The sequence below is a fragment of the Mirounga angustirostris genome, unplaced genomic scaffold (assembly GCF_029215605.1).
Source record: "Mirounga angustirostris isolate CCGP_5_RB_7025 unplaced genomic scaffold, mMirAng1.0.hap1 SCAF_4, whole genome shotgun sequence".
Classification (NCBI taxonomy): domain Eukaryota; kingdom Metazoa; phylum Chordata; class Mammalia; order Carnivora; family Phocidae; genus Mirounga; species Mirounga angustirostris.
The window spans coordinates 163,461,491-163,473,729 of record NW_026991712.1 but is presented as its reverse complement, the minus strand read 5'-3'; positions in this window follow the sequence as shown (position 1 = coordinate 163,473,729).

The window sequence follows — 12,239 nt, the reverse complement described above, 5'->3', positions numbered from 1 at the left end:
ATGATCTCAGGGCCAAGGATGGAGTCAGGCTGCCTGCTCAGCAGGGAATCTGCTTCTCCCTCTCCCTCCCCTCTCTGCCCCTCACCCCACTTGTGCATGTTCTCTCTCAAATAAATAAATAGAATCCTTTTAAAAATGAGGATGGCATAAAGATACTTTTGAGACTACTCATGGAGTCCATATTTACCAATTCACCTGCTCCTTAAAATTTATTTGTAATTCAAAAATCAATACTTCAGCTTTTTCACAGTCCTTTGAGGACATGGGGACATGTGTAGACACACACATTTCCAGCTGAAGTCAAACAAGAGGATAGTGTGCCTTCTTGTGTCAGGTCTCCTGCAGAAAGGACCAGAGGGCGGCGATGGTAGGAAACAGCCCCGCGCAGTGCAAGGAGCTGCAGGTCTGCAGCCCGCTGCACAGGGTTTGGATCATAACTCTGGCAGCTGTTAACAGGGCAGCCTCAGGCAAGTCCCTGAGCACTTCTCTTTGGTCAAAGAAAGAAAATAGACTCTACCAGGATAAGTTGCTTTTAGGATTTAAAATTATAATCTATGTGAACTCTGTGTGCGTGCATTTTCATTGAGGATTTTTTTTTCCACCTGGGTCATATTTTCCTCCTTTGCATACTAGTAATCACTAGTAAATACTAGTAATAACTATATTACTAGTAATCTTCAATTGAATGGCAGAAATTGTGAATTTACTTTGTTGAGTCCTGGATATTCTTGTACTTTTATAAATCTCCTTGATCTTTGTTCTGATTCAGTTAAGTTACTTGTAAATAGTTTGATCCTTTTTGTTCTTGTTTCCATCATTTGTTTGGCGGTCTGAAGCAGTGCTCAGTCTAGGGCTAATCAGACTGAGGCAAGACCTTCCTGAGTATTCTCCCAGTGAGAATTATGAGATTTTCTAGTCTGGCTGGGGGGACCAGGCACTATTTTCAGCCGTATATGAGTGCCAGGCCCTTTTCTCTAATCCATTCTAAAGGTTGTTTCTTGACCTCAGGAAGACTGTTCACACGCATGAGCGGATTAGTACTCTGCTGAATATTTGAGGGAGACCTCTACAAACATCCAGAGTTTCCAGGCTAACACGCAAAGAGTTTGGAAAGCAACATACCTGTCCCCACAGAAAGAAAAAGGTAAATGTACTGACAATCAACAGCTCTTCTTAGATCCCTCAGAAAGTTGAAGTCAGAGGGCAAACTGCTGCCCCCAAACTGGAGAGACGGACAGGAGACAGACAAAGTCACAGCCGACTGGGAGCAGAAGCTCAGGGGGAGCGGTATGCAGCTGGAGCCAGCAGCATAGAACACTGCAAACTGTGGGCAAGCTTGAGAGCTCAAAACTCCAGGGGCCCAGCCTCCTGCTCTGAGGGGGAGGTTCCACACTTTGGTGAGTTTTACCTCCAGGATCCCAACTGGTTCTCAAAGAGAAGACTAGAGAAAAATCGCCCTTGTGCTTCCAGCAGGAGGAGGGGCAAAGTAACCATTCTGAAATACTTCCAGATCTCTCTGTTCTCACTAACAAGGCCTGCCCTCGAAGGAAACCATTTTGTCAGGTCCTAATTGACTAGGGTTTTACCAAGGCTTAACAGACCTGGGGGAAGGAAAATACACCCAACTCAGGCTTACTGATTGAGACCTAATCACAGGACTACAGAATGCTTCCTCTCTCCCCACACCTTACCACCACCTTAGTAGTGTTCCCGTGTAGTAGCAGAGGATTGCAGCTAAAAGGACTGCAAGCCCCAGACCATACTTAAGGAGTCTCTAGGAATACCCAAGGCAACAAGGGGAAGAAGGACACCAAGGGAATTTTAGCCTCTAACACCACAGCTAACAGTAAACACAGCCTAACTCCTAGTCGGATAGACATAGAACTTCACACTAAAGGACTTTTATCCAATATCTGGGGTTGTCTCTCTGGGTAAGGCTGTCTTTCCTATGAACTCTAGCCACCTGGGATGCTCAGCGGCCTCTCCTTTAACCCACAGTTCACTGACCTCTGCTTGGTTCCTCTTCCTGCACCATGGACTGGAAACTCTTCCAAGGCAGTGTGCTGGGACAATTAGGAGCTTCTCCTCATTTGTTGCCCATTTCTCAGCCATCATTGTCCTTCATTGCCTGATGTCCAGTGCTTTGAAAACCATTACTTCTGATATGTTGCCTGGGTTTTTGGTTATTTTTGTTTGTTTTAGGCAGCTGGGTAAATCTGGTTCCTGTTGCTCCATCTTGGGCATAAGGGGATCTATTATCTGGAATGAGTTTTTTAAAAGTGTGCTAGGGGCACCGGGTGGCTTAGTCGGTTAAGTGTCTGACTCTTGGTTTTGGCTCAAGTCATGATTTCATGGGTCCTGGGATCAAGCCCTGCGTCAGGCTCCACACTTGGGGGCAGGGGGGGGGGTCTGCTTGAAGATTCTCTCCCCCTGCCCTTCCCCCCACCTCTCTCTCTAAAATAAAAGTTTAAAAAAAGATGAAAGAACCCAGCAATGAAATAAAAAAAAATCAGATCAAATATATAAGATTAAGACAGTGTTACATTTATATAAAACTGTGCTATAAATAGATTTTTAGGCCTGCAAGTTCATGGAATAGGAAGATGTGTTGCAAAAAGATGAATAAATTAGATGGGAAGGAAGACAATTTAAAAGTTTTGGGAACTTCTGGGCGCCTGGGTGGCTCAGTTGGTTAAAAGTTTTGGGAACTGGGGCGCCTGGGTGGCTCAGTTGGTTAAGCAACTGCCTTCGGCTCAGGTCATGATCCTGGAGTCCCGGGATCGAGTCCCACGTGGGGCTCCCTGCTCAGCGGGGAGTCTGCTTCTCCCTCTGACCCTCCTTTCTCTCATGCTCTCTGTCTCTCATTCTCTCTCTCAAATAAATAAAATCTTAAAAAAAAAAGTTTTGGGAACTTCTTCTATTTTGTTTTGGTTTTTTGTTATTGTTTTTAAGTAGGTTCCACACCCAGCATGGAGCCCAACATGGGGGCGGGCCTGAACTCATGACCCCAAGATCAAGACCTGAGCTGAGATCAAGAGTTAGACACTCACCTGACTGAGCCACCAGGCGCCTCTGGCAAAGATTTCTTAAATAAGACATGAAAAGCACAAACTATAAAAAAAAAAACAATAAATTACATGTAATCAAAGTTAAAAACTTTTGCTTTTCAAAAGACTATTATCAAAATGAAAAACTAAGCCACACATTGGAGGATATTTGCCAAACATATCCAACAAAAAACTTTTATCTACAACATATAAAGAATTCTTATAATTTATTTTATTTCTTTAAAGATTTTATTTACATATTTATTTGTCAGAGAGAGAGAGAGCACAAACATGGGGAGTGGCAGGCTCCCCGCTGAGCAAGGAGCCCAACACAGGACTCAATCCCAGGACCCCGGGATCATGACCAGAGCCAAAGGCAGATGCCCAACCAACTGAGCCACCCAGGTGTCCCAGAATTCTTTTTTTTTTTTAAAGATTTTATTTATTTATTTGACACAGAGAGAAAGAGAACACAAGCAGGGCGAGCAGCAGAGGGAGAGGGAGAAGTAGGCTTCCCGCTGAGCAGGAATCTCAACGCGGGGCTCGATCCCAGGACCCAGGGATCATGACCTGAGCCAAAGGCAGACACTTAACCAACTGAGCCACCCAGGCGCCCTGAATTCTTACACTTTAATAAGAAGAAGACAACCTTGGGGTGCCTGGGTGGCTCAGTTGGTTAAGCGACTGCCTTCGGCTCAGGTCATGATCCTGGAGTCCCTGGATCGAGTCCCGCATCGGGCTCCCTGCTCGGCAGGGAGTCTGCTTCTCCCTCTGACCCTCGCCCCTCTCATGTGCTCTCTCTCTCTCAAATAAATAAAATCTTTAAAAAAAAAAAAAAAGAAGAAGAAGACAACCTAATTTTTTTTTTTACTTTGCAAAAGATATAGATACTTCCCCAAAGAAGAGATATGGATGTCAAATAAGAACATGAAAAGATACTCAACATTATTAGTTATTAGGAAAATGCAAATTAAAACCTCAAAGTTTCCTGCTATACAACCCCCTAGACCAGGTAACATTAAAAAGACTAGCAAAATTTAAGTGTCAGCAAGGATGTGGAGCAACTAGACTTCTCATATACTGCTGGTTAGAATGTAGGATGGTATGAGCACTTTGGAAAACAGTTTGACAGTTTCTTTAAAATTTCACATCTATCTACCATATGACCTAGCTATTCTGCTCCTAGGCTATTACCTAAAGGAAATGAAAGCCTCTGACCACACAAAAACTTGTACACAAATATTCATAGCAGCTTTATTATAATAGTCCCAAACTGGGAACAATCCAAATGCCCACTGAATTAGTCACAGTTCTCCAGAGAAATATAACCAATAGGAGACACAGACATAATTTATTATTAATATTTGATTTATTAATAATTTATTAATTTAATAGTATTTATATTAATATACATAAGATTTAGGGGCACCTGGGTGGCTCAGTCATTAGGCATCTGCCTTTGGCTCAGGTCATGATTCTGGGGTCCTGGGATCGAGCCCTACATCGGGCTCCCTGCTCGGTGGGGAGCCTGCTTCTCTCTCTCCCACTCCCCCTGCTTGTGTTCCCTCTCTCGCTGTCTCTCTCTCTCTGTCAAATAAATAAAATCCTTAAAAATATATATACATGAGATTTATCATAGGAATTGACTCTCATAATTATGGCAGCTGAGAAGTCCTACCATCTGCCATCTGCCAACTGGGGAATCAGGAAACCCAGTGATCTGATTCAGTCCATGTCCAAAAGGCCTGAAACCTAGGGGAGCTGATGATGAATGTCCCAATCTGAGTTTGAAGAACCAGGAGGAACTTCAAGGGCAAAAGTGTGTGTCTACTCAAGCAGAGAGCAAATTCACCCTTCCTCTGCCTTCTCTGAATAGAGGGTTCTGTTCATGCCCTCAACAGAGTGGATGATCCCCAACTGCATTGATGAGGGTGATCTTTTTACTCAGTCTACCATCTCAAATGCTAATCTATTCTGGAAACATCTTCACAGACACACCAAAAAGTAATGTTTTACCAGGTCTCAAGGCATCTCTTAGCCCAAACTGACAAATAAAATTAACTATCACACCCATCAACAGGTAAATAAATAAACAAATTATGTTATATCCAAACAATGGAATTTCACTCAACAATAAAAAGGAACCAACTATTGATACTCACAACTACATGGATGAATCTCAAAATAATAATTTTGTTAAATGAAAGAAGCTGGGCCAAAAAAAGTAAATTCTGTATTATTTCATTTATATAAAATTCTAGAAAACACAAACTAATATAGAGTGACAGAAAGCATCTCAGTGGTTTCCTGAGTGAGGAGAAAAGGCTGGGTTACAAAACCAGTAGGAACTTTTGGAGATAATATATATGTTTATTATCTTGATGCAGCTATAGTTTCATGAATGATCACATATTACCAAAAAAAACCCACCGAATTATACACTTTATATATGTACATTTTATTGTGCCTTAATTATATTTCAATCAAGCTGTTTTATGTTGGCTGAATTAGTGAGTCTCATGTACTAGGAACTCTATAGACATTCAGGTATATTGACAAGTAATATAAGAACATCTGTTATAGGGGCGCCTGGGTGGCTCAGTCAGTTAAGCGTCTGCCTTCAGCTCAGGTCATGATCCCAGGGTCCTGGGATCGAGTCCCGTGTTGGGCTCCCTGCTAGGCGGGGAGCCTGCTTCTCCCTCTGCCTCTGCCTCTCTCTCTCTCTCTGACTCTCATGAATAAATAAATAAAACATTAAAAAAAAAAAAAGAACATGTTACATATCCAAATCACATTTCTTAGAGACAGAATTGGTGAGTTTCTTAGTTTTTTGTTTTGTTTTATTTTGTTTCCATAGAAGCAGAGCCTGAGACAAGGGCTTGGATGTATGTAGTTCATTTGGGAGGACCTCCCGGGAAGAAGTAAAGGAGTGGGGAAAGTGAACTAAGGAGAAAAGCAGACCAGGGGTTGCCTGCAGAGCTATAGAGGAAAGGGCAGTAGTCAGATGACTAAGGGCTCAGGGAAGATTTTGGGGGAGATGGACATCTTCATTACCTTGATTATGGTGATGATTTCATGTTGTATACATATGTCAAATCTTATCAAATTTATACTTTAAATATGTGAGCTTACTGTATATCACTTATACTATAACAAAGCTGTTTTTTTTTTAAATATTCATCATGTTTTCCAGCGTAAAATAGACTTGTGTGAATATTTATAACTGTCCAATTTGTTCTGTCCTCTGGTAAAACAAATCTTTTGGATTCAGCTTCCAGCTCAGAGGACTAGTACCCGATTTGTCCTTCTGCTGTGAACAACCAAAGAACTATGCAAAGTGTATTAAACAACTATTGGTTGTACATTATGCATTAGTTTGCTAGGGCCGCCTTAACAAAATGCCACAGACTGGATAGCTAAAACAACATAAATTAATTTTCTCATAATTTTGGAGGCGAGTTGTTCAAGATCAAGGTGTCAGGAGGTTTGATTTCTTCTGAGGCCCCCCTTTTTGGCTTGCCAATGGCATTGTTTTACTGTGTTCTCACATGGCCTTTACATATGACCTTTGTATCTCTTCCCCTTCTTATAAGGACACCAGTCTTACCGGTTTAGAGCCCAAACTTATGACCTAATTACCTGTTTAAAGGCCCTGTCTCCAAATATAGTCACATTCTGACATGTACAGGAAGACTTCAATATATGAATTTGGGAGGGATACAAGTCAGTGCATGACAAACCGGAAAATAGGCTCTGCAGTACTGTGATCCCCCCAAAAAAAGTAATAAATGAGGTGAGTGCTTGTCATAGTGAATCTGCCTGGAGGCATTATCCAATTCACTGCACAGGAAGGAGGCTCCAGGCAGAGTGTGATAGTCTTGCTGCATTTAGAAGAGATGGGTGTTCAATGAGGCTGAAGCAGCTGCAATTTGTGGAACAGCTACTAGAATGGAGGGAGCTATGCAGAGAAAGAAATCTGTATAAAGCTTCTTTTAAAAAAAAAAGATTTTATTTATTTATTTGACAGAGAGAGAGAGAGCACAAGCAGGGGAAGGAGCAGAGGGAGAAGCAGACTCCCCACTGAGCAGGGAACCAGACACGGGACTGGATCCCAGGACCCTGGGACCACAATCCAAGCCGAAGGCAGACGCCCAACTGACTGAGCCACCCAGGCGCCCCTGTATAAAGCTTCTTTCGAATCCTTGGCAGAACACAAAGCTGTGCACATATAGAATGAGACTCCACAATGTCAGACAAAGAACAATTATTTAAAACTGAACAACCAGGGAGTTATTAAGATGAACCTAGAGCTTACACAGACCTGGAAAACATTAATGTTCTATCTATCCAAAATAGAAGAACCTTGTTAAACACTTGGGGCATCCAGCAGAGACACTTGAATTAGCTCTCGGGAAAAGGCCATATATACATATATATGTCATTTTCCCTAGTCTTCAAATTTGTTTAAAATATATCTCAGTGTTTAGGCAAAAATAATGTATTTCTAAGGGTCATAACACAAGTAGAAATAAAGTATGACCATAACACAAAGGATGGGGGAAAAGATGTCTTAAGGTTCTTACTTCTTTGTGAAGTGGTATATACTTGATGGTAGAGAGTGATGTTCAAGGTGCATACTGAAGCTCTAAGAGCAACCACTAAGACAAATTGAGAGGTATAACGAATAATAGAAAGAATGATTTATCCAAAGGATAGCAGGAAAAGAGGGAAAAGGAAACAACAAAACAAATAGAAAACACATAAGAGACTTAAGTCTAACCACATTGGTAATTACATTAAATATATGGTCTAAAGTGAAAAATAAAGATTGTTGAATTGGCTGAAAAAGCAAGATTCCATATGCTGTCTATAAGAAATGAACTTTAGGGGCGCCTGGGTGACTCAGTCAGTTAAGTGTCTGCCTTCAGCTCAGGTCATGATCCCAGGGTCCTGGGATCGAGTCCCGTGTTGGGCTCCCTGCTCAGTGGGGAGTCGGCTTCTCCCTCTACCTTTCCCCCTTGCTCCTGATATCTCTCTCACACTCTCTCTCAAATAAAGTATTTTTAAAAATGAACTTTATTTTTTTTTTTAAGATTTTATTTATTTATTTGACAGAGAGAGACACAGCAAGAGAGGGAACACAAGCAGGGGGAGTGGGAGAGGGAGAAGCAGGCTTCCCGCCGAGCAGGGAGCCCGATGCGGGGCTCAATCCCAGGACTCTGGGATCATGACCTGAGCCGAAGGCAGACGCTTAACGACTGAGGCACCCAGGCGTCCCAAAAATGAACTTTAAATATGATCAAAAGAGAACTCAAGGGGCGCCTGGGTGGCTCAGATGGTTGGGCATCTACCTTCAGCTCAGGTCATGATCCCAGGGTCCTGGGATCGAGCCCCGCATCAGGCTCCCTGCTCCATGGGGAAGCCTGCTTCTCCCTCTCCCTCTGTTGCCCCCTCCCCCTGCTTGTGCTCTCTCACTCTGTCAAGTGAATAAATAAAATCTTTAAAAAAAAAGAGAGAACTCAAATCTTATAGAGGATGGCAAGGAGTAACAAGACTCCAAGGAAGATGACCAAGCAAGAAAGCTCATGAGCTTGCCAAAATTCCGTATGTGCTAAAAATGAAATTCAATGGATCTGAATTAGACAAGTTCTTTAAAAAAAAATTTTTTTTTAAGTAAGCTCTATGCCCAACATGGGGCTTGAGCTCACAACCCCAAGATCAAGAGTTGCATGCTCCACCAACTGAGCCAGCCAGACACACCCCAAGACAGGTTCTTTTTACTCACAGCACAGCAAACAGCAGGGTAACACCAGATGCCCTACTCCTCCCTCTGGTTTCAGAGGAACAGAAAATCCTTCTACCAAGGGTGATCCATCTCCTTGCACTCTAGACACTAATACTTTCCTCTGCCTCCAAACCTTTGTTTTATATTATAAGAGTATCTTCTTTCCTGTCCTTAGTCTCTTTATGAACTCTTACACTCACCCCTGAATCCTAGTGTTCTCAGAGGTGCATCCTCAGATTCCTCATTTTTTTTTTTTTAAAGATTTTATTTATTTATTTGAGAGACAGAGAATGAGAGAGAGGGGGGAGGGTCAGAAGGAGAAACAGACTCCCTGCCCAGCAGGGAGCCTGATGCGGGACTCGATCCCGGGACTCCAGGATCATGACCTGAGCCGAAGGCAGTTGCTTAACCAACTGAGCCACCCAGGCGCCCCCTCAGATTCCTCATCTTATATATGCTCCCTGGACAATCTTATTTATGCCCATGACTTTAACTGTTACCTATATGCTAATGATTCCCAAATATATATTGCAAGCCCAGTAATCTTCCCTGAGCTTCATGTGAACATACAGGTTTTGGACTCTGTGGCATGCCACCAGATACCCCTTTCAGAATGGAGGCCCTTGCTCCCCCAACTTCCCTACAGGTTCGTAACTGTATCCCTGTCTGGGAATTGTCCTCATTTGGAGATGCCTCATCCGGGTTTATGCCCACCCTTCCCCCCACTCCACTAGAGACAGCCAATATCCAGTGGGACAAAAAGGCCCTTAAATCAATTTGGGACAACTCTGAAGGGCCATTTCATGGATTGACTGAGACCTCTGTTGTAACATCCCGTGTCAACTTCCCCGTCTAATCCTGCTTCCTTTTTATCCCTTTCATGTATTACTGTTGAGTGCACTACTTGTCAAATCTCCACACAAATCTCCATCTAAAACATCCAGGGGTCTCTGGCTGGCTGTCAGTGGAGCATGCGACTCTTAATCTTAGGGTCATGAGTTCAAGCCCCATGTTGGGCATAGAGCCTACTCAAAAATAAGTAAAATATCCAACTGCCTACTACTATATAGATCATTCTTTTTTTTTTTTTTTTTTTTTAAGATTTTATTTATTTGCGAGAGAGAGAGAATGAGAGACAGAGAGCATGAGAGGGAAGAGGGTCAGAGGGAGAAGCAGACTCCCTGCTGAGCGGGGAGCCTGATGTGGGACTCAATTCCGGGACTCCAGGATCATGACCTGAGCCGAAGGCAGTCGCCTAACCAACTGAGCCACCCAGGCGCCCTATAGATCATTCTTTTTATTTCCATGCTTCAGCACATGTCTAGGATTAGTGAATGGTTATGAGAATAAATTAAACCTATGTGACATATATCAAGTGTCTGACATGTAAGTGGAACATATAAAAATGTTAAGTTTCTCCCCCTTTACACCTATGTAGACCTCCCCACCGGAGAGCATCTTGAGGACAGGACATCTTTTCATCTGTTACCTCCACTTATTTAAATACATATCTGGCACAAAAGAGACAAAATCTCTTGCAGATAAGTGATCATTTCTTCACCTTTTGGCTAAAACTTTTGGCTAAATCAAGTGTATTGGTAAGTGAAAAAATGAACAAATAACTAATTAGCCTATGAATTTCAAGACTGTCAACAGCTCTTGGCCGACAACCAGCTTCTGCCACTTCTGTCAATAAGCATCTTAAATGTGAAGCCCAGTGAATTTTCAGAGGACTGCAGCCCACCGACTGCATTTTCATGAGACCCCAACCAAAAATGGCCAAGTCAAGCCGTTTCTAAATTCCTGACCCACAAGACTGATCAAAGTACCAAATTACTTTGGGTAATTTATTATGCAACATTAGTAATCAGAGCAATTCCTGAGTTAAAGAGTAGTTTGCTATAATTTTTGCATATAGCATGAGGTAAGGTTCCGTATGAATCTCAGAATCAGCTTATCAATTTCAAAAAGTCAGCTGGGGGGCGCCTGGGTGGCTCAGTCGTTAAGCGTCTGCCTTCGGCTCAGGTCCTGATGTCAGGGTCCTGGGATCGAGCCCGGCATCGGGCTACCTGCTCAGCGGGAAGCCTGCTTCTCCCTCTCCCACTCCCCGTTTGTGTTCCCTCTCTTGCTGTATCTCTGTCAAATAAAATCTAAAAAAAAAAAAAAAAGTCAGCTGGAACCATGCTGAATCTATACATCAGTTTGGGGAATATTGCCAGGTGAAGTTATTTGAGAGGGCGAGAGCACAAGAGTAAGGACGAGTGGGGGGCAGAGTCAGAGGGGGAAGCCAACTCCCTGCTGAGCAGGGGGCCTGATTCGGAACTCGATCTCAGGACCCCAAGATCATGACCTGAGCCAAAGACAGACACTTAACCGTCACTCAGGAGCTCCAACTAAGTCTTTAAATCCATGAACATGGGATGTTTTTCCATTTGAACCTTTTAATTTCTTCCCAGTCTTTTTCATGCTCAATCTCTTGGTAGTTTGTAAATGCTATGCTCCCTCTTGCCTCAGGAACCTTTGGAATTCATTTCAGATGCAGAACATTACAGCCCCATATATCATTTGTTAAAATCATGCGGACTTCGTCACGTTTTGAGCTCTGAGCTTTCTTAGGCTTCCTTCCTCCTACCTTGTCTCCATAACATCTGTCCAGCATCGTGCCAAGTCCTAAAAATGCCAATTTACCAACATACAACTGATAGGATTAAGAATCTTTTTTTTTTTTTTTTTTTTGGAGACTTTGAGACAGCGAGAGAGGGAACACAAGCAGGGGGAGTGGGAGAGGGAGAAGCAGGCTTCCCGCAGAGCAGGGAGCCCAATGGCGGGGCTTGATCCCAGGACCCTGAGACCATGACCTAAGCTGAAGGCAGACACTTTTCAACTGAGCCACCCAGGCGCCCTGAGAATCCCTACCTACTTAATACAAGGTTAAGTAACTTGTCAAAATTAAATGGTCTTTCCCAGGGGCACTTTCCCAGACCTCCCAATCCCTTCAATACAAAGGACCTATTACTAATCTTCCACCATGGACTCCATGGTCTAAAAGCTTACCAAAATGAACATATTCCTCTATTTTTGCTATCCAGTATAGAACTATCCCACACCTTATTACACTGTATAGAGGGAAAGAATCCTTAACTTTCTGCCTGTGAACCCTGGTGACTAATGAACAGAATTTTTTTTTAAGATTTTATTTGACAGAGAAAGATACAGCAAAAGAGGAAACACAAGCAGGGGGAGTGGGAGAGGGAGAAGCAGGCTCCCCGCAGAGTGGGGAGCCCGATGCAGGGCTCGATCCCAGGACCCTGGGATCATGACCTGAGCCGAAGGCAGATGCTTTAACGACTGAGCCACCCAGGCACCCCTAGTAAAATACCATGTGCTCCTTTCATGCCAGTGACTAT